Source organism: Lissotriton helveticus, chromosome 5_1 (genome assembly GCF_964261635.1).
Source record: "Lissotriton helveticus chromosome 5_1, aLisHel1.1, whole genome shotgun sequence".
Lineage (NCBI taxonomy): Eukaryota > Metazoa > Chordata > Amphibia > Caudata > Salamandridae > Lissotriton > Lissotriton helveticus.
Window position 1 is genome coordinate 1327285682 of NC_136065.1, and position 21920 is coordinate 1327307601.

The 21920-nt window shown below is 48.3% G+C and overlaps 1 protein-coding gene across 1 annotated transcript in view; it reads left to right on the top strand.

Annotated features, from left to right (window-relative positions):
- LGR6 (leucine rich repeat containing G protein-coupled receptor 6) overlaps window positions 1-21920 on the top strand; it is a 528574-nt gene that overhangs the window by 490607 nt on the left and 16047 nt on the right. The gene's annotated exons all lie outside the window — the stretch shown is intronic.

The following is a 21920-nucleotide window of genomic DNA, read 5'->3' on the forward strand; positions in this document are numbered from 1 at the left end:
AATACAAGATGACTGATGTATGTAGGGGAGCGTCTGAGAATGAGAGTGAAGTACACTTCGTAGCATTGCCGCCATGTTCAGAGTCCCCTTCATAAGGCCAGGCAGACAGGCATCTTAAAAGAGGTTCAGAGGCACAGAACTTTACCAAGGTGTCATTGTGGCAAACAGGAGCACGCCAGGACTCCTAGAAGTTTCAGAGAGCCCAGAACTTTACCCAGGGAGTCATTTCATTGTGGATGTGTCTGTAGAGGCCAACAGCAGCAAGCTATAGGAACAAGGTGCTGAATATATTGTGATGGAAACAGCCCTGAGCTATTGATGTGATGACCACTGACACAGGTCATTTCACATACACCTGGAAGAAGCAATAAAGGGAGGCTGCACGGAAAAGAGTGATAGACGGCTTCGATTAAATAATTGTATGTGTGTTGTATTGACAGCAGACCTTTTCCATCTATGCTACCAGGATCTGGAATAACACCCACACGTGCACCAGGACTGCCCAAAAACTGCTCAGATTTCGGAAAGAGTTGAAGGCTCACCTTTTTCAAGAAAGCTACATTACAATGCACGAACAGTTCACAAACCAGCTAAATATATGATTGTGTACAAAAGAGAGAGGAAAGTGGCAGATTAAGGTAGCCTGAAGTGATCCTCGCCAGGTTGCCGCTGATGAGGCTGTGAGTGACTGTTGTTCCCTATAGTGTTAAATGTGTTTGCTAGAAGGACACAGTTTGTTTGAAGCAGCAATATTTTTGTTTGAATGGCTTCAGTTGACCACTGTGTATCTGGGTTGCAGTTTGTGAAATGGGATAGAAAAGTTACCTGGCCCGTCCGGTATATGGCAGGGTGGCCCTGAAGAGACTTGCCTCAACAGCGATGTAAATTGGTGGATACACTTCCCAGTGCTTTAAACTTGGACAGTGCTCCTATGTTTACTTTAGATCCTACTCCTGAATAATCTTTGAGTTTTTGGCCAGTCTTAATCCTGCCGATTCTGCCCTAGGCCGTGCATCTGCCTGGGGCTTCAGCTACAAATATCATTGAGCCATCCATTACTACAGGTTTAGGCTCCAGCCCTTGAAGGAAGATAAACTACCATCACCCGAAAAAAAAAGCTCAGTTTTGGTATAGAAACACTCAACCATAATGCGAATTAGTAGGAGTGCTAAGAGAGAAAACAGAATATTTTCTAAAATAACCAATATTTTTTAGGACTTAGAGGGAGAGAGAGTGTCTGTTGAATTCTGTGTGTATGTACGGTTGAAATCCGACTGGCATGTCTCAATACCCGCCTGAAAGCACCTGTACGCCATTATTTATCAATGTATTTATTGAGGGTTGTGGGGTGTAACACCTCAAACACCCCCTCTGAAGCTACGATCCTGGGGGACTGGGACAGGCCTGCTCAGTGCTGTGTGGTGAAGTCTGTCATTTGCCTAGTGAATGATGGGTTTGACTGGACTGAGGTGTGGAGGGTAAGGGGTAGACCAGGTTTCTGAAGAATCAGCTGGGAGGGTCGAATAGGCATCCGGAGAAAGTGATGGGTGGAACAGGTCTTTGTAAAAAATAGTTGAAAAGCAATCCGTATCCTTTCCTTCTGGGGTGGAAGGGGGGTTACATGAACCCCTTTGCGCGACTGCTGACGTTTAGGACAAAGTCACAGAGAAGTTTAGGCGAGTCAAGACGTAGATGATGGCGAGGATGTTCTAGATTATCATTCGGAAGTTCAGATGAGGAATGGCATAGATGTTTTTGTAAGCAGCCCCTGATAACACAAAAGTATTATTTTATACATTTACATAAATTGTAGTCTACTGCCATCTACCGGTAAGATTCTGAATTCAAATCAGGTTCTGAAAAATAGCCTTACGGAATTGAACGGAGTGTCTTTAACTGAATTATTGGTGCCGATAACTAGAGCCCCAGAATATACTTTTTTTTTTTTTTTAACGTAAGCATTTTTGAGTAAGTAAAGTAGTACTTCAGTATTCATAAAGTCTAGTCTCAAATATCCAGGCTACGGTCTCTGTCTACGCCTGTATTATCTCTTATGTGCCGGGTTCTCAGCCTTGACTGCAGGGGTCTCTGTTTTAGTAGTAAATATGGAAGGGCAAGATAGAGTGGGGGGGGAAATGGGGAATAACTACTACTACTAAACGGGTGGATTAAGAGGAAAACAATGAGGAGTTTAGAAATTGACTTGTAAGCAATAAAATCCACCAACCAAAGACTAAGACAATTACTATTCACCCCAAAAGTACTACTGGTAAAGTAGGCTCAAGTCTACTCCATCCAAGCCTTGGAGTAAGACACCCACCACACATGACCAAACATTGTTACTGGAAGGCACTCTCATAATTCAAGGTTGGCAAGCAATAACAGCACTTACGGAAATATAGGAACATGAAGGGAAATTATTTTTTATTTTAATATATTTGTATATATTGTTCTTTAAACTGCTTTATTAACATTTGAGTTGTCCAGGGAAGCACTCATTGCTAGAAGTCGCTTCTCACCTGGTGTGATCATGACATAATAGCAGACTGGGATCAGGAACTCAGTTCACCTGCAGCCCTGTCCCATGCCATCCTTGCACATATCAATGTAGCACTGTGACAGGCTTCCCTGTGAGCTGCCCATGATGTTCCCACTATTGGCAAAAAAGGGACTGCAGCCAGAACTACAGCTGCAGCCACCACAAATAAAGGGTTGTGGGGTGGGTGGAGGGAACGCCGGAGGGGGAGCGCAAGGGAGGGGCTGTGTGGGGGAGGGGTAGCGTGGGCTGTTTGAAATAATAGATTTAAAAAACATTAGTTGTTGGTCATTTCCAGCGTCGCGTCGCTTTCACGTCTCTCCTCTTCCTGAGTCCCAGCAATCCAATGCAGAGCAGCACGGAGATTGGACTGAGCGGGCTAGAAAGAGCTCCACTTAGGCCAGGGAGTGTGTGGGGTTTCTCCAGCCAGGCTGCTCAATGCAGCCAGACTGGAGAAATCTAAGTGCGCATGTGTGTTTTGGATGGCCTGAGATGGCTGGCCAAACACACATGAGCACTTAGGGAGTGCACAATAGCACTCCTCCTCCCCCCTCCCATGCTTTGGGCCCACCTCTCCCTACAGCGCTGTCTAAGAGCCGTAAAATGCAAAATAAAACAATGCAAGAACATTGTTTTATTTTACATTTGCTGGCTCTGAGCCAGACAGTGGGGTGATGCTTCTCCACCACTGCGAAGGAGCTGCCGCTGTTAAACTGGTGTAAGAAAATCCAAATTCGGGCACACGTAAGGCTTTCACTGCATTATGCCACTTCTTTGTAACCTCTTTAGCCTGACTCTTATCCACTCTCCATTGCACACATCCTTTTCATCCTGCATCTTTCTTAGCCTGGATTTCTCCAAGTTCTGAGCACTTCTTAACTGAGCACATACTTTCCACAGTGCGGATTCCTCAGCCTGGACATCTCCCCTGCACCGAAAAGCTCTCCACTGGCGAAAGCCTCTACGTGTTGTGCCTTCCTCTGCCTGGATGGCTCCCCATCAAGAGCACATCTTCATTGCACTCAGCCTCTCCCAGCTGGGCCTTCCTCAGCCTGGACATCTCCCCAAGACGGGAACCCTCATCACCGAACACAGCCTCTCCTCATTGTGTCTTGGTCTTTCAGGTCAGCTCCCCAGCATAGGCACTTCTTCCCCCAGAAGTCACCAGATGACCCATGCCACTGGTGGGGCACACACCCATTTTCTTCAGTGTTACAGCTGGAAGTCCATGTAGTCCATCTTGCCTCTCACTTTCTCCTTAAGGCCCTCAGTGACAGAGGGCCTGATCACAATCTTGGCAGATGAGATACTCTGTCAAAAACATGACGGATATTCCATCCGCTGTATTACAAGTGCCATAGGAACTAATGGAAATGTCATTTGGTGGACAGGATATCCATCACATTTGTGACGGAGTTACCCTCTCCGCCAAGATTGTAATCAGGCCCAGAGTTCCTGTAAATCTCATCACCAGTGATAGAAATGAAGATGAGTGGATGCAGGCAAAGATCTCTGGAGACAGACAATTACATATGTTGAAATAGGATGTTAGTCGCAAGTCAGAAAACATGTTCAACGAGTTGCTTTTTGGCGCGTTTTTCACAACGTATACATTTAGATCACATTTAAAAGTTAACTAATTATATTGCATGTGCAATATTTTTTTTCACATAATTACTAGAAATATATTAATGTAAATATCTGTTTTGATTTAAAATACGTTTAGTTAGAAATTAAGCCCCTTTTTATTCTTAATTTAAATCAATGTCCAAATATATTACATTTAATTCTAAACATAATCTAATTTCAAACCTTTCAGTTTTATGTATCATTTGCCTTTGAGAATCATTTTTATTTAATATTTTTATTTTTAAGTTTTATACAGGACAAACAATACCCTTTTGGGAGACAGAGCGCTTTACAAGAATAACAAAAGTGGGTATGATACAAATGGTAGGCAATATACATAAACATGGTATAGTTTTGGCAATAGTTACACATGCAAACGGTAAAGAGACATTGGAACACATAGTCATTCATAAATACTGGCATGGGCAAAGTCTGATAGGTGTCAAGATGGTATATGAGTGGATAGGGAAAGGAGGAAGCAGCTCAGATCACATTGCTATGGATGAGGCGTGAAATACATTTTTTTATGGAACGACAGACAAGCAGGAATGTGTCACACATGAGGAGAGGGAGGTATAGCCGAAGTGTGAGCGGAATTAGTTGAATAGTGGAATTTTTACTTCTTTCCTGAAGACAGATGTGTATGGGTTGCATCTGATCTCTGGATGCAGAGAGTTCCAGATTTCGTGAGCAATTCCAGAAAAAGGATTGATTGTAGGTTTTCGTTTTGTTTAATTTTTGAGGCTTATGTAGGAGGGAACCTGTGCTTCTGGAAGATCTGTTATCGCCCGATAGAGTATATTTCTTGGTCAGGTAAGGAGGATAAAAACTTAGGTTTCAGGGACGTTATAGTTAATATATGGTATAAAAGAAAACGTAGAAATTCACTGAAAAAACAAAAGGTTACAGAGATTTTATAGTCAGGCTGGGTTTTCATTCGTACAAAACCAGCAACTGACCCCCTTAATTATTGCATTTGTGCTCCAGGGAGGGGGCAGTCCCCGGTGCAGCAGGGGAGGTCTAATGGCCTCCCCCGCATTACTTACACACAAAAAAACTGTGTGCCTCAGGGAGGTGGCGGTCCCCGGGGCAGTGGGGGGGGTCCGTGAGGCACACCCATATAATTTTAATTACCCGGGGAGGTGGTGGTCCCCTGGGCAGGGGGGTCCATGAGGTGAAGTGTTGGGAGCCAATCAGAGCAGTGCATTTCCCTGCACAAGCTCTTATTTGTTTGCAAAGCTTCAAGACTAGAGATATCACTATAATTTTCAACTTACATTTCTAAAAAAAGAGGACGCTAGGTGGCGCACTTGTGAATGGTAGCCTCTTTGTAAGGCTCCCACATCCTGGCGACAAATATCCTATAATCGATCCTGTTATCGGCGACGGATCGGGCTGAAATCGCCCTCGCCTGCTCAGGGGACTGCGCGGAGGCTCCGGTGAAAGTCTGGAGCGGATCGACTGCTGTATGCCACCGGTAGATACATTCTAGTGCGCAGCGGGGATTGCTGCCGGAGACTCCAGTACGCCCGGCCGGCTGGCCTGCGTACGCGAGGTCGGGGCTTCACGAGCGCCAACTGGGCCCTGAAAGGCGCGAAAACATCGGAAGGCCGCGAAAACACGGCGGTGAAGGACAGCGGACCCGGTCTTCCCCTCACGGAAGAGCACTGCCAGCGGAGAAGGTGATACCCTGTCCCTCCTGCTCACCGAGGTAGTCTGACGGCTTTTCTGCTATTCCTGCTGATCAAGCGCAGCCTGACTCTGCGGAGCGTGACTCCCACCCTGCCATCTCCCCATCAAGAGTGACGGCCAGTTCGGGAAAGGGGCCCTGCTGCCATTGGTCCCTCCGGAGCCCCGACTCTCCTTGCCTTCGGTGCAGGGGCTCCCCCGCTGGGCATCTACATTGCGCATAAGTGGAACTTATCTGGGGCATTACCACCGGCAGTGACTCCCACCGCTCCGGCCATAGAACCTCATCCTGAGCCTGCGTGTGTGCACTGGGGTGCGAGGGCTGCTGGCTGGGGGCCGGGGCTGCAGATTATCACTATACCATAACCCTCCCATCCTGGCATTGCGTGGGACATAAGCTCACTTCACGGATTGCTGAGGGGATACTGGACATCCTTCTATGCGACGTGTGTGACTGGGGAGTGCTTGGTCGCAACACGTAACTGCGGTGCATACACCCTCAATCCATCGAGAATCTGGGCCTACATTTCTAAAGTCCGACTGGGGAATCTGCTTCATACCCCCGCCTGGCATACGCTCATACACGACAAACGACCGTCCTATGACAGCTGACATTTTGGTGGCGAGCTCCTGAGTGTTACACAGAGGGACGGCTGCACTGTCGTATTCCCGAAAGACTGCCAGGTTTAACGCCGAGGGGTGTGCTGTGCCCGGGGGCAGCGACGAACGCCTACCCACACCTGCTGCCCATGCCCCCCCTCTCTCCCCCCACGTGCGCAGGTGCTGCTCCATACCGGAGTACGACTTGTAGGAGGGAGCTCCACGGCAGGTTCTGCTGAACAGTGGGATTGCTTAGGCGGAACGGCTCTTGCTTTCTTCCATTTCACGGATTCACCCGCCTTTGCTGAGCCGCTAAGATGGGTCGGCCTGACACGCGGCAACCGAAGCTCACGTTTGATGCCGCAAAGAAGACGAATCGCACCAGCCCGGAATCTCAGAAACAAATAGAGGCTAACGATCCTCCTGATAACCAGGCGACCACCTCCACGGATACCCAGGAACTTCTTCGTGAAATGCGCCAGGGATTCGCCACCATTGCGGACAAGGTGGACAGGATGTCGTCCCGTATGGATGCTGTAGTCCACAAATTGGAGGTCCACGAGGGGAGGTTGAAGGAAGTGGAACAGCGGGTATCGGATGTCGAGGACACCTCCGGACAACATACAACACGTCTAGCACGAATGGATAACTTATTGCGCACCATTGCGGCTAAGAATGAGGATTTGGAAGCGAGAAGCCGGCGTAATAACATACGCATAGTTGGAATTCCGGAATCCACCAATGTGGGGAGAATGGAGGAATATGTGGAACGTCTGTTGAGGAATGCAGTGGGATCGGAAGCATTCTCCCCCCAGTTTATAGTGGAGAGGGCGCACAGGTCCCTGGGACCGGTGCCCAAGCCGGGCATGAAGCCAAGGCCTATCATAGCCCGTCTGCTAAACTACAGGGATAGAGATGCGGCTTTACGAGCAGCTCGCTCTTCCAACAAGCTCATATGTGATGGTAACGAATTCACAATCTATCCTGACTTCACACCCATGGTACAGGAAGAGCGGCGCAAATTTTTGGAAGTTAAAGCAAAGCTTCGGACCCTGCAAATTGACTACGCATTACTCTATCCGGCTAGACTGCGAATCACTTATCAAGCGCGCCAAAAGTTTTTCACGAAACCGCAGCAAGTTGAGGACTTCATTAAGCAGGTAAAACGATCAGCACACCAGCATAGGGAGGAGGCGGATGAACTTGATCGCGGAAATGACCGGCTTGAAGATGATGAACACTGACCCCGCTACTACTACACCATTGGACGTTGCTGTGGTTCCTGTATGTGAGTACTGATATGGGGTACACAGAGCGATGGGGGCTGTAGTTACGACCCGACCGTCTCCCCCTTCCCGATAAGATGAGCGAGGGCTGAGACCTGAGAAACGCTGAAGCATTACTGCGTCGCCAGGTACCCCCCTCTCTCCCTATAGCTGAGGTTGGTCTACCATGGGCAGCTGATGGAGAAGAGGGGTTGTTGTGTCGCCACCTAGAATGGTTCCTAACGGGCATTACCCATAATTTCTAATTTCTAATTTAAAATATTTCTAGAGCGCAGCGTACACCTTGCGGTTTCTTGGCGCTGGGGGGATTGGCTACTGCGGAGAAGAGACCAGAAGCAAGGATAAGAGAAGGTAATTAAGAGAATTTAAGAAGGGAATTTAAGAAGGGAAAGCCTGGCTGAAGAGGAATGTTTTCAGATCTTTACGAAAGGGAAGGTACTGAGTAGTAGAGCGGAGGTGATCGGGGAGGGAGTTCCAAAAGATTGGAGCCAGGGTGGAAAAGCTGGCCCCGCCCCACTTTTTACGTGTGAAACGAGGGGTCTGAAGAAGGGACATGGAGGAAGACCGAAGTTCTCTTGCAGGTATATACGAATGAATTAGTGAAGTGATAAAAGCAGGGGCAGTGCCCTGGCGGGCCTGAAAGGCCATACAGCCGATCTTAAAAAGGGAACGTTCTTTTACAGGGAGCCAGTGAAGCTCCCTGAGAAGGGGGGTGGAATGGTGATAACGAGGAAGGCCATACACCAGTCGCGCTGCCTGGTTTTGGATAATCTGGAGTCTACGCAAGCTGTATGCGGGGATACCATGATAGAGAGCGTTCGCGTAGTCCAGTCGCGATATCACAAGTGCGGCCATGATAATCTTAAGTGCCTGGGGGGAAAAGAAGCGGGAAATAGAGCGGATAGTGCGGAGAGTGAGGAAACAAGAGGATACCACGGAACTAATATGTGAGTGGAGAGTGAGCTGATTATTTATTTTTACACCGAGTGTTTTGACTGTGGTGGAAGGGGTAGGTGAAGGGCCGAAAGAGGGGGGCCAAAAGAGAGAGTTCCAGGGGCTGGATGAACCACCCGTGAGAACCAACTCGGTTTTATCCGGGTTCAACTTGAGGTGGTTGTGGTTCATCCAGTCCCTGATGAAAGTCATAGTTGACTGGAAGTTAGAGACAGAAAGAGGAGAGGGGGATAGATCAAAGATGAGCTGGAGGTCATCCGCGTAGTTATAAACGGTGACCTCCAGCTGCTGGAGTGCGAAAATGAGAGGAAAGATATAGAGATTGAAAAGCAGAGGGGAAAGAGAGGAACCCTGGGGGACACCGCACGTGACGGGGAGAGGAGTGGCCGTGAAGTTGCCTAGCCGAACCGCCTGAGTGCGGTCCCTCAGAAAGGAGGAGAGCCAGACGAGAGCTGATCCCCCGATACCGGCCGCCTTGACACGGGTGAGTAAGATGGTGTGGTCCACCGTGTCAAAGGCGGCGGAGAGATCGAGGAGGACCAGTGCCTGGTGCTTGTTCTCATCCATGCCCTTTCTGAGATTGTCTAAGACCGCGACCACGACTGATTCGGTCGAGTGCCTAGGACGGAACCCGGCTTGGCGGGATGCCAGTCCTCCGTTTGCCTCAACATGGGCGCTGAGTGCCGCGGTGACGTGGCGTTCCATCACCTTGCCCAAAAAGGGTAACAGGGAGATGGGGCGGTAGTTGGCCGAGATGGAAGGATCGGCGCCAGGTTTTTTCAAAATGGGCACTATTGTAGCTGCCTTTAGGGCAGAGGGCACAACGCCCTGTGCCAGAGAACTGTTGAGGAAAGCGATGGGGAGATCGGGGCAGCTGGAGTAAATTTGCTGCAGGACTCGCGCCGGGCAAACGTCCGCAGGAGACCCTGACTTCACTTTGGGAAGTATCTCCAAAAAGGAGTCCTGGGTGAGGGGGGGAATGGAGGTAAATGGGAAGGGGACGGACGGGGGGGGAGGGATCGACGAAGGCAGACGAAGGTGGTGGAATGTTGGTCTTGATAGTAACAATTTTCTCTACGAAATAGGTATTCAGTTGATCACAGAGGAGCTGGGAAGGAGGAATTTGGAACGAGGTTCGGTCTGAGAATGCCAGGTCATTCACAATGCTGAAGATTTCCCTGGTTTTGTTTTCTGCAGAAGTTATTTTTAAAGAGAAATAGGAGGTTTTTGCATCCAGGATTGCAGATTTGTATTTGGCCAGTGTTGATAGGAAGTGGGTTTTTAATGAGGGGCTGTAGTTTATCCTCCATTGCCTCTCCGCCCGTCGGGCGCTCAGTTTAAGATCCTTTAGGTGGTTATTGAACCATCTATTGGAGTCCTTGGGACGGCGGATGGAAATGCGACGTAAAGGCGCCACTGAGTCGCAGCCTCCAGCCAGCCAGATGTCAATGGCCTTGGCTTGAGAGGCAGATGATGAGCCAGCAAGAATGGGAGTGGAATTGCGGAGTGAGGAGGTCAAGGAGGGATAATCCAGTCTGTTCCAGTTCCGCGCCCAGGTGTTTTTGGTGTGCGGAGTTTTGGGCATCAGGTTTCGAAGAATGGAGAATGAAATGAGGGTGTGGTCGGACCATGGGCACGGCGAAACGGCAGCCGAGGCCACAGGGAGGTTAAGGGACCAAACCTGGTCCAATATGTGCCCATGGGAATGAGTGGGGACGGATATGTGTGACACAAAATTGAGGGATGAGAGATAATCAGTAAATTCTTTAGAGGCTAAGCACTCGTGTGGGTCTGTGGGCCAGTAGTTGAAGTCCCCCAGAACCAAGACCGAGGCATAGTTGACCACCAGGTTAGCCAACAGGTCTTGAAATGCCGGCAAGAATAAGGGTGAGGGCTGAGGTGGGCGGTACATAAGGAGACAAGTGATGGGGGGGGAAAATGAAAGAGAGCGGACTACCAGGAAGTCAGCAGAGGGAATGAGGGGAAAAGGGAGTTGTTGAAAATTCAGCTCCGACCGAGCAATTAGGGCGACCCCACCGCCAACCTTACCTGTCGGCCGGTCGGCCCGCAGGGCCACATAAGAGGAGGGTAGGGTGGCCAGGAGAACAGGGAGGGAAGAGTCACAGTACCAGGTTTCGGTCAGGAGCAGTATGTCTGGTTTCTCTGAGTCGAGTAAGACAAACAGCTCGTGGTGGTGCTTGACCGCTGACCTGGTATTGAGTAGGACAACAGACAATGCCGGAGAGCAGGGGGAGGGAGCAAGGGGGAGGGAGCAAGGTGACGGGGGGGTCGTGCTGCAGGGGATAGGATGTGGTAGGGGAAGAGGGAGCAAAACCTAGTGTAGAAATCAGACTACGGGTAGAATCCGGGAGTGGCCAGTGGCCTTGGAGGGCAGTTAAATCCTTGGTGGTGTAGGACCTAATTTTAGCATGGAGTCGTGCCCCTAGCCCCGTCCGGCCGCGGACGGGCGCAGACGGGCTTAACTCTGGCGCAACTCCGGCGCGCATACGTCGCGCCCGCTGCGCTCGTCCGCTGCGCTGACACATAATGGGCGGCTATGTAGGTGATGACGCGGCAGGGGAGGGATCAGGAGGGCGGGGGTGGGCGTGGTGATCTTAAAAATACAAGTCGCCGTTCCCCGCTTGTGATCAGCGGGACGGCGGTAGGCAAAAGAATGAAGCTGCTAGCAGTCAGCAGCACGAATCAGGTGAAGTTTAAAAAGCACAAAAAGCACTAAGCAATCCCCAGCGCTCAGCGCGAAGCCCTCAGCCCTCTGCCACAGGGCGTTAGACAGCGCGCGAGGGGGAGCAAACAGGATTAAGTAGGTGATGACGCGGCAGGGGAGGGATCAGGAGGGCGGGGGTGGGCGTGGTGATCTTAAAAATACAAGTCGCCGTTCCCCGCTTGTGATCAGCGGGACGGCGGTAGGCAAAAGAATGAAGCTGCTAGCAGTAGGCAGCACGAATCAGGTGAAGTTTAAAAAGCACAAAAAGCACTAAGCAATCCCCAGCGCTCAGCGCGAAGCCCTCAGCCCTCTGCCACAGGGCGTTAGACAGCGCGCGAGGGGGAGCAAACAGGATTAAGTAGGTGATGACGCGGCAGGGGAGGGATCAGGAGGGCGGGGGTGGGCGTGGTGATCTTAAAAATACAAGTCGCCGTTCCCCGCTTGTGATCAGCGGGACGGCGGTAGGCAAAAGAATGAAGCTGCTAGCAGTCAGCAGCACGAATCAGGTGAAGTTTAAAAAGCACAAAAAGCACTAAGCAATCCCCAGCGCTCAGCGCGAAGCCCTCAGCCCTCTGCCACAGGGCGTTAGACAGCGCGCGAGGGGGAGCAAACAGGATTAAGTAGGTGATGACGCGGCAGGGGAGGGATCAGGAGGGCGGGGGTGGGCGTGGTGATCTTAAAAATACAAGTCGCCGTTCCCCGCTTGTGATCAGCGGGACGGCGGTAGGCAAAAGAATGAAGCTGCTAGCAGTCAGCAGCACGAATCAGGTGAAGTTTAAAAAGCACAAAAAGCACTAAGCAATCCCCAGCGCTCAGCGCGAAGCCCTCAGCCCTCTGCCACAGGGCGTTAGACAGCGCGCGAGGGGGAGCAAACAGGATTAAGTAGGTGATGACGCGGCAGGGGAGGGATCAGGAGGGCGGGGGTGGGCGTGGTGATCTTAAAAATACAAGTCGCCGTTCCCCGCTTGTGATCAGCGGGACGGCGGTAGGCAAAAGAATGAAGCTGCTAGCAGTCAGCAGCACGAATCAGGTGAAGTTTAAAAAGCACAAAAAGCACTAAGCAATCCCCAGCGCTCAGCGCGAAGCCCTCAGCCCTCTGCCACAGGGCGTTAGACCCATGCAGTTACTGTTGTTATAGCTGGGATTATTATCATCCCTGGTTGTTGAGGGAGTTGGGGAGGGAAGGGGAGGGAGATAGCACTGGCAAGTTGGGGTTGCCTCTGTGGGAGGTGGGAGGGGACTGGGGGAATGTTTGGTTGTTACGTGAACTGTATGTAGATATGATACACAAGACAAAGGCCACAGTCATATACTTGAGGAATGTGAATTGGAGTATTGCTAATGACACTTTGCGATTGGGGAGGATGCACCGCACATTTTTACAGCGCAGCCAATTGAGCCGATCCAGGTGCGGGGACTGATAACCGATGTAATTTTATATCCTGGAATGTACGAGGGCTAAAAGATGCACGTAAGCGTAGACAATTGTTGGCGTATTGGGATAGACACAATGTGCAGGTGGTTATGCTACAAGAGACTCATATTCCCCCATCAACTGCTTCTACATGCGGTGCGAGATGGGCGGGGGTGAGAGTTTTCTCAAATTTCTCTTCATATGCTAGAGGCACTGCCATTCTTATACACCGAACTCTCCCATTTACACTACAGGGGCAACAAACGGATAGAGAGGGAAGATATGTCATTATCTGGGGGAGACTGGGCGGGGAGACGATCACCATTGCCAACTGCTACGCTCCCAATGTTGATGACCCTCATTTCTTCACCCGACTCTGGGGAGATATATTGGATGTTGGCTCCAGGTATCTGGTCTGGGGCGAAGACCTTAACGTAGCCTTACACCCGAGCCTGGACAGAGCAGATGGGTGCTCAACATACCACACCAGGGCGAGAGACTCCCTTGAGGGGATAGTTGAGGAGGGGGGGTTGATTGATAGTTGGAGACACTTACACCCTGAATTGCTGGAGGGCACACACTTTACGTCCTACACGGGCACATGGGCTAGAATTGATTACATCTTCGTGTCCCAGAATTTGGCCCCGAACGTTCTAACTTCTCAACATTTACCTAGAACACATTCCGACCATTGCTCTGTTCTCCTATCTTTAGATATGCCTGGATTTCACAAACCACGCCCGCTCTGGCGACTACATCCCAACATCCTGATTGACACTGTCTTCTGCGAAGAACTTAGAACCGATATAGAAGACTTCTTTCCCCAAAACAAAGACACGGTGGGTAGTGTAGAAACAGTGTGGGAGGCGTTTAAGGTTACGGTACGGGGGTGGTGTATAGCTAAAAGCTCTGGGGTGCTAAAGGACATACAGCGAACACTATGCAGGTTGGAGGAGGAGTTGAGAGCTTTAGAGATTTGCACGACACAGGGGATTGATGGGGAGGCGCACAGCACATTCAGAACTAAATTGTCGGAGTACGAAGCGGAAGCGCAGAGAGAGGTACATTTCAAAGGAAAACACTGGCGAGCCCGGGCTTATAATGAGGGAGGGAGACCAGGAAGAGCGCTGGCCATGGCAGTAAGGATGGCACGAGGTTCAAACACAATCTTGGAGCTAACTGCAGCGGATGGGGAAGTACACAAAGACAATGATGGTATTCTCAACACACTCCAGGCACACTATAAACAATTGTATACCTCGAGAGCCGCTGGGGAGGTTGACCTGGATAGCTATCTGGGGGATATAGCACTTTGCTGGATAAGCGATGTCCACAGACAGTTTCTGGGGGCACCACTAGAGCTGGGTGAGGTACGGGATGCCATAATGTCCCTGAGCAACGGGAAAGCGCCGGGTCATGATGGTCTCCCTGCGGAGTTTTATAAATGCTACGTGGAGATTATGGCACCGGTGCTACGGGAGGTATTTACTGATGCAATGGAAGTGGGAGTGCTCCCGAGATCTATGCGAGAAGTAATCATCACATCATTACTTAAGCCCGGGAAGAATGCTACACAGTGTGATTCGTATCGCCCACTGTCGTTGCTAAACTGCGACGCCAAAATTCTGGCGAAGGTGCTCGCAACCAGACTTTCCTTACTTATGACCACAATCATTTTGCCAGACCAGTCCGGCTTTGTCCCCACGAGGTCAACCTCGCACAACCTTCGCACAGTATTTTCCCTAATTCAAACGGTTCACCCTGAGATTCCCCTTGCCGGGGTCTTTTTGGATGCCTCAAAGGCATTCGATTCTGTGGAGTGGGGATTCCTCTTCGCGGTCTTGCAGAGGATGGGATTCCCCCCTATCTTTGTGGATTGGGTACGGTTGCTCTACACATCTCCAACGGCAAGAGTGCTTGCAAATGGCCAACTTACTGCCGCATTCGCAATAACGAGGGGGACCCGGCAGGGGTGCCCCCTCTCCCCACTACTTTTCGCGGTGGCGATAGAGCCGCTGGCCTGTCGAATTCGACACCTCCACAAACCCAGCGCCTTCAATTGTTTTCAGCGCCAACTCTCAATCTCGTTGTATGCCGACGATGTCACTCTTTACGTTAAGGATCCCCAATCTAATCTGAATCCGCTACTGCGGGAGTTCGTTACCTTCGGATGCCTTTCGGGTGTCTCTATTAACTGGAACAAGTCCCAGCTCTTCCCTCTGACACCAGCCGTCTCCGTATTCCCACTGGACTACCCGCTCGAGTGGTGTACTTCGGAACTACGCTACCTGGGGATACAGATATCAAGAGACAAAGGGGACACATTGCGAATGAACTACGGAGTGGCCATCACCAAGCTGACGGATTCAGTGACGCGGTGGATCAAATTACCCCTGTCTATGGCGGCAAGAATTTCCCTCATAAAAATGGTGGTCTTGCCACGCTTTTTATATCTGTTCCTCAATATTCCCTATCACCCAGGCGCATACTTTTTTAAAACCTTACGTTCTGAACTTATTCGACTGGTGTGGGGGGGGAGGCAGGCTAGGCTCCGCTGGGCGGTAATGACACAGCCCTACAGGGCGGGTGGCTTCGATGTCCCGGACTTCGAAGTATACTATTTAAGTGCTCAGGCACACTACCTATATCATTGGTTACGGCCTACTGCTTTTATGCCGCAGGTGGCAGCGGAAGACTGGATAGCACACCCGCTGCCATTGGTAGGAGTGGTACACGCCCCCACTGCCACACTGGAGATGCACTCAAACACGGTGTCCTGCACGATAGAGGCATGGCACAAAATAGGGAGACGGCTACACACCCCGTTACTGTATACGGCTCGTATGCCACTATCCTACCATCCACAGATGTCGCTCCTGCAAGAGGTGGGATTCCAACGAATGTGTAGAAGGTTGAAAATATGGGTATGGGGGGATCTATTCCGCGATGGGAAGTTCCGATCTCGAGATGATTTTTTCGGAGATAGCGCACATAACCCTCTGGAGCTCTTCTATTACCTACGGCTCAGGGAAGACTTGAGAGCATTATTACCTGATTATCCTCATGAACCCCCCAGTATAGCCCCGCTTACGATAGTGTTAAACAGCTCTGATGGCGCACACCTAGTTTCTAAACTGTATAAGTACATACGAGAGGAACTACCGATAGTGGAGAGTGCGGCTAGGGCGCACTGGACAAGGGATTTTGGTGGTAGTGATATCACAGAGGCACAATGGGAGTACTGCTGTGACTTGTCGGGAGCGGAAATGTCTAGCTGTCGCCTTAAAATCATACATTACAAATTCCTCCATAGGTTATACTACACTCCTGCTAGAAAGTTTCGGTTTGGGCTAGCCGACTCGGACAGGTGTGAGCGATGTAGACAGGAAGGGGCGGACTTCTTCCATTTAGCATGGACCTGCCCGCAAGTACAAGAATACTGGTTGCGGGTCTGCGAGGGTTTATCCCACATGATAGGTGCTGCGTTGACCCTGGATCCGATGATGTTCCTTCTAGGCTATACTGCGCAGATAGCGCGGACGGTTAGGAAGTATACAAATGTAGCACTGCTATTGGCAAGAAGACATTTAGCATGTAGATGGGGTCGAGGCCGAGCTCCTAAGTTTAAGGATTGGATGCATGACATGCTATACTGTCAGGAACAGTATGGAGTATTTTCGGAACTGATGCCTCTAAACTCGAGACCGGCGGACATTTGGGGCCCCCTACAAACCTACCTTCTCGCTAGAGCATCGCAGGGTGAGGGAGATACTGACACTGCCGACACAACACACACACAGACTACCTAGCTGGCTTGTTCTCATATACCATTTCTTGACCTGTGCTGGAGGGGATGTATTGAGGAGTGACTGTACTGTTATGGATATGTCCGGTGTGGAGATTCCTTTCCGGAAACTATGTATCAATTGATTGACGGTACTCCTCCGAGGCTGTACTGAACACCTAAATTGCTGCTTCTCGTGGGCTACCTAATGCCAATGCAGCGGACCGAACTCCCTAGCTACCCTAATATACCACCTACTTGTAACCTCTTCCCTGGTAGGAATTCCTCACTGTTCAAATAGTGGGTAATGCTTATACTCCCCTGAATGCCGTTGTGCTGGTGTGCTCTGTCAATTGTATTACGCCCTGTCACATTTTATCAACTGCGTACCCTCCTCGATTGTTCCCCTATAGCTAAGATTTGATATGAATGTATTATTACTTTATTACATTGCTGATGGTTGACCCTGACTACACTCCCTGGGGTTGAGACTCAAGTACCTCCGATTGCAACGATATATGTGTATCGCTGCCGGCCTTGTATGGTTGTAGGCACACTGCTGTGTATGACTGCTTGAATGTTAATAAAAGTTTATAATCCCAAAAAAACAAAAAACAAAAAAAAAACTTACATTTCTAAAAAAAACTACTGAACTGATTTACACCAAATAACAAAAAGCGTAATCTGTGTAACAACCTCAACCTTTCTGTCAATTTTGGTATAATTCCTTCAAGCAGTTCGGGCTGCAGGTTCAACAATGTATTCCTATGGGAATTAACATTACTAACGCAACCTTATTTCGTGCACCTATTTCGCGGTCCCCTCTGCACGGATCACCCCATACTTTCACACCCTACTTTGACACTTTTTTGGAAAATTTCATGAAGATTGGTCAAACGACGCCAAATAGGCAAGTCAAGAAATGTTTTTCCCATATGGCCTCCTCCGCAGCCCCGGAGACTGCCACCTACCAGCGGCGAATGTAAGGGGGGGCCTCGTGGACCCCCCGGTTCATGGGGACCACCACCTCCCAGGGGACCAAACTTCATTTTAAGAAACGTTCTCCACCCCAGGCACCACACCCCTCCCGGCAGGCTCGTAATCAAGGAAAGAGGGGGGCCCATGGCCCCCCTCATGGAACCATACATGACCAAAGGGACACCACCCTCCTAAGGCAGGCTACTGCTATGTCCCAGGGTGCCCACCCTGGGAAATAGCTGTTTGCTTTGGCTTGGCAGGAGCTTCACCTCTTTTTATTATCAAAAAGCAGTAGATCAGGCTAGGGCTAAACTTAACTCTGTGCACTTAAGAGAGCATAATGAGAAGACACTCCAGCAAGAATTGACAAGCGCGAAAGATCAACTAAGAAATGTTTTTATTTTAGAAGAGATCACTGGTAGTAAGGCATTCCAACAGAAAGTTTACGAAGAAAGTCAGATTTTAGGCAAATACTTTGCATGGTCTACTAAAACACAGCAGAGTAGGTAATTGATCTCACAAATAAGAGACCCCATTACTGCAACTTTGGTAGGAGATAAAGATAGGATGGCAGAAATATTCTTATCCCATTTTAAACAAATCTAAGCTGAATCACAGATAATGAATCCACAGGATTTAGAAAGCTACTTTGCCATATTTCAGTTACCTAAAATTATTAGGGCTAATATTGTAGCCTTTGAATAAACCTACTGAACTAACAGAACTAACTGAAATACTAAAAGGTATGGCTAGCGCTAAGGCAAGTGTGAATGATGGAATCCCGGTTGAAGTATACAAGATGTTTTTAGATGAGCTCTCCACATTTTTAATATTCTTGTTAAATCAAATTATTGAAGTGATTCCCTTCTCTAATAGATTCAAGGAGTCAGTTGTGATTACCATTCTCAAAAAAGATAAATCCAAATGACCCTAATTCCTACAGCCCAATACGTTTATTAAACACAGATTTCAAGCTTTTTATGAACATTTGGGCAAATAGGATTGCTGTTTTTCGTGCAACAAGTGGTTCATGCAGGCCAAACAGGAGTCCACCCATAGATGTTAATGGCAGCTAATACTTTTTTTTTTATTCAGGCGAATGATTGTCTTTCTATTAGCAAGGATAAAGTCTCAATTCTACTGATGGACACGAAAAAAGCATTCAATCTTGTCGACTCGCAGGCTCTCTTTTTTTATTTTAGGAAAGTTTTATTTTCCACTCCGCTTGATAACAATGTTGAGGGAAATATACAAAGGGGGCTCTAGCAAAGATAATTATTAATAAGGAACAGGTGGAAGAAGTGGCGATTAGGCGTGGTACTCCGCAGGGCTGCCCCGTATCTCCACTCTTATTCTTTCTCTTCATTGAGCCACTCGCAGTAAAAATTCTCTCTAATTTATCAATTTTGGCCCCTATAACGGGAATGGCAAAAATTTAACTTTTTGCCGATGATATGATCTTATATCTGAAGGCGGAAAAGGCAAATGTTCAGGCGGCATAGCAGGAAATTCAGGTGTTTACAGCCTTGGGTGGGTATAAAGTTAACCAGGCTAAAACTGAGCTGCTTCTGTTTAAATTCCCCCATGATGCGGGGGGATGGGGGCTGCGCGCGGCACCGCAGTGCTTGTGACTTGCTCGGCTCGTCATGCAGCAGGGTGGCGCTGTGCTCATGACGAGCTGAACTCGTCATGACCTCACCTGTTTGATGGAACGCCCAGCACAGTAGGGGAATTATCCCCGCGTGGGCGTTCCACGGCTGTTATGACGAGCTGAGCTCGTCATGAGCACCCAAGGGGTTAACTCTACAGAGTCTCAACTGCCTGCAGGGCTGCAAATTTTGTCACAACGACCCATAAGATACCTAGGGTTATATGTAACAACTGATTTTTCTCAATTATTTCAGTTTAATTATAGAAATACTCTGATGAAGGCAAAACGGCTTTTAGAGAGATGGTCGTCACTTTAAACCTCCACTGAAAGTACCAATTTCATATTTTAAGGTGTTGGATAAAATTATCCAGGAATTTGTATTGGCAAAGAAACAAGCATGGGTAAAACTATCTATTCTTCAATTGGACACAGAGAGGGGGGTGTTAGCACTACCCCATTTTTCCACTTACTTCCATGCTGCCTTAATTAGTCAGACAGTACATTTAGCAGTACCCTTTTCAAAATATGATCATTTTCTCCTAAACCATATATTAAAAGAAAGTGCAACCCAACAACCAGTTTTTCTTCAATCTACGAAACTACCTAAGAAAACAAGGTATAAGGTCATAACAGCAATAGCAATACATACCCAGCGCTTCTATAAAGCATATAAGGTTCCAGTATGCTATGCATATACCTTTCTTCAAGAATGTGAGATGTGGGGCTTACAGCTTACACGAGGGGTGCTGCAGTCCTATAATAATCTAGGGTTCTCGAAGTTTGGCGATTTTTATAATTTTACCCAGTTGATAACGTGGGAGGCACTTGTACAGCAATCCGGTAACCAAAATCGATGCTTATCGTTGAGCTACATGCAAATATCAGGCTTCCTTAAAAATAACTATGCAATGATTAATAATCCAGTAAAAGTAATAGTAAGAGGGTTAAACAAGATGAAATTGTGTGGCATAGTAAACTGGTACCGGCTACTACGCCAGGGCACGAATAATAAGCTTATTGAGGAGATGCTCCCAAAACTGTTGCAGGAAACAGGTTGTCGGTTTAATAGTACGGAATGGCAACTATTGAGAGAGTGTGGTCACAAAGCCTTGAGAGGGGCTAATTTCATCTAGATGGTTGGCATATTATACTCCTCTTAGTTAGCATAAATTGTTTCCATCTACTCTGAATCAATGTTTTAGATGTAAGATAGAGGGGGCTGGGTGGTGGGTACATATATTCTTTACAAGCCCTAGTCTACAGCACTTTTGGGAGGAGGTCTTTTAGGTTTATCAGTCACAGCATGTCAAGTGTCATTCTTCCATCAAAATTGACGGCCCTATTTGGAATCTCCCAGGCAGGATTTCAGCGGACAAAATATCAGCAATACTTTATTTTTATTGCAATAGCGTTAGCCAAATACTTGGTGTTGCAGAATTGGAGATCATCGAAGGTACCAACAATAGGTCAGCGGCTCTCTAAGTTGGACTGGGCCTATCAGTTTGAAGAGGCATATGCAAAGAGGGTAGGGCACTCTGAAGATTCAGGGCTACGTGGGTGGACTACTCTGTGGTCGCTTAGGCATGTTGAATGTGGGAAATCTCCACTTTCGGTAAAAAAGGGCAATGCTGGTATATAGATTTTAGTAATAGCTTATTTATTTTCATTGTGTAAAATTCTTGGTGTAGTACAGGGGTTGTTGTATAGGAAATGTGTGTTTATTGTATTTAATGCTGGATGAACTACACAATTATTTATTATGGAGTGTTGTTATTCGCCCTGTACCTATATTCTGATTATCTATGTATGAATTATTTATGACGTCTGTTTTTCCTGCTCACAAAAAAAAAAGAAAATAATGTGTTGTAAATGTAGCATACCGTTGAACTATTTGTGACATTGTAGATCACTTCAGAAGTCATGTATGAGACAGTGCCACACCCGGAGCATCATATCAGCTCACTCCCTGGGTAGCTTCTTAGGGGTTCAAGCTGACAGACACAGAATTGGGAAGAAAAAAAGCATGATATAACACAGGGAACCATAACCTCAAGACAAGGAATGGACCAAGTGCCAGGTTACCATTCCTACTCCTGAAAGTACTCAACGAGAAGAACAGCAGCTGAGGGTGAGATTGGCCCCCTAATCCCTAGATCCCTCACATTATATCCTACACCCCCATTTGTGACACAGCAGCCTTCTAGGAGGTCATGTAGTGGGACATTTCTGGTCAGCAGGTGCTCTCTTGGGCCTTCAAGCGGTCGCAGCAGAGGTGAAGGCCCCATGAGAGGTGAATGCTGAGCAGCAAAAGAGAGGTACTGCCTTCTTTCCAAGACTGCAGCCATTCCTGGGCATTCTGAGGCCTCCCTCTCTTCTAGGAGGTGTAGTTAATTGACTTAGTATGTCTTACCCCTCTGTTGCTGAACCTACGTCAGTGTCTCCAGATACTCAGATGGTGTCTGGCCCTGCTCCACAATCTCAGGAGACTGCATCTATGGGGGAGGTCCGGATGGTCCTGGTTTCTTAAGTAGAGGTAGGGAATAGCTAGCAATTTTGACACTCACCCTGAAGGATTTACTGTGGACTATTGACTTTTACTTTGAAACTGAAGATGATTTTAGGAATTTTAACTTTAGTTGGGACTTTAAACTTTTTCAACCTTTATAGACTTTTT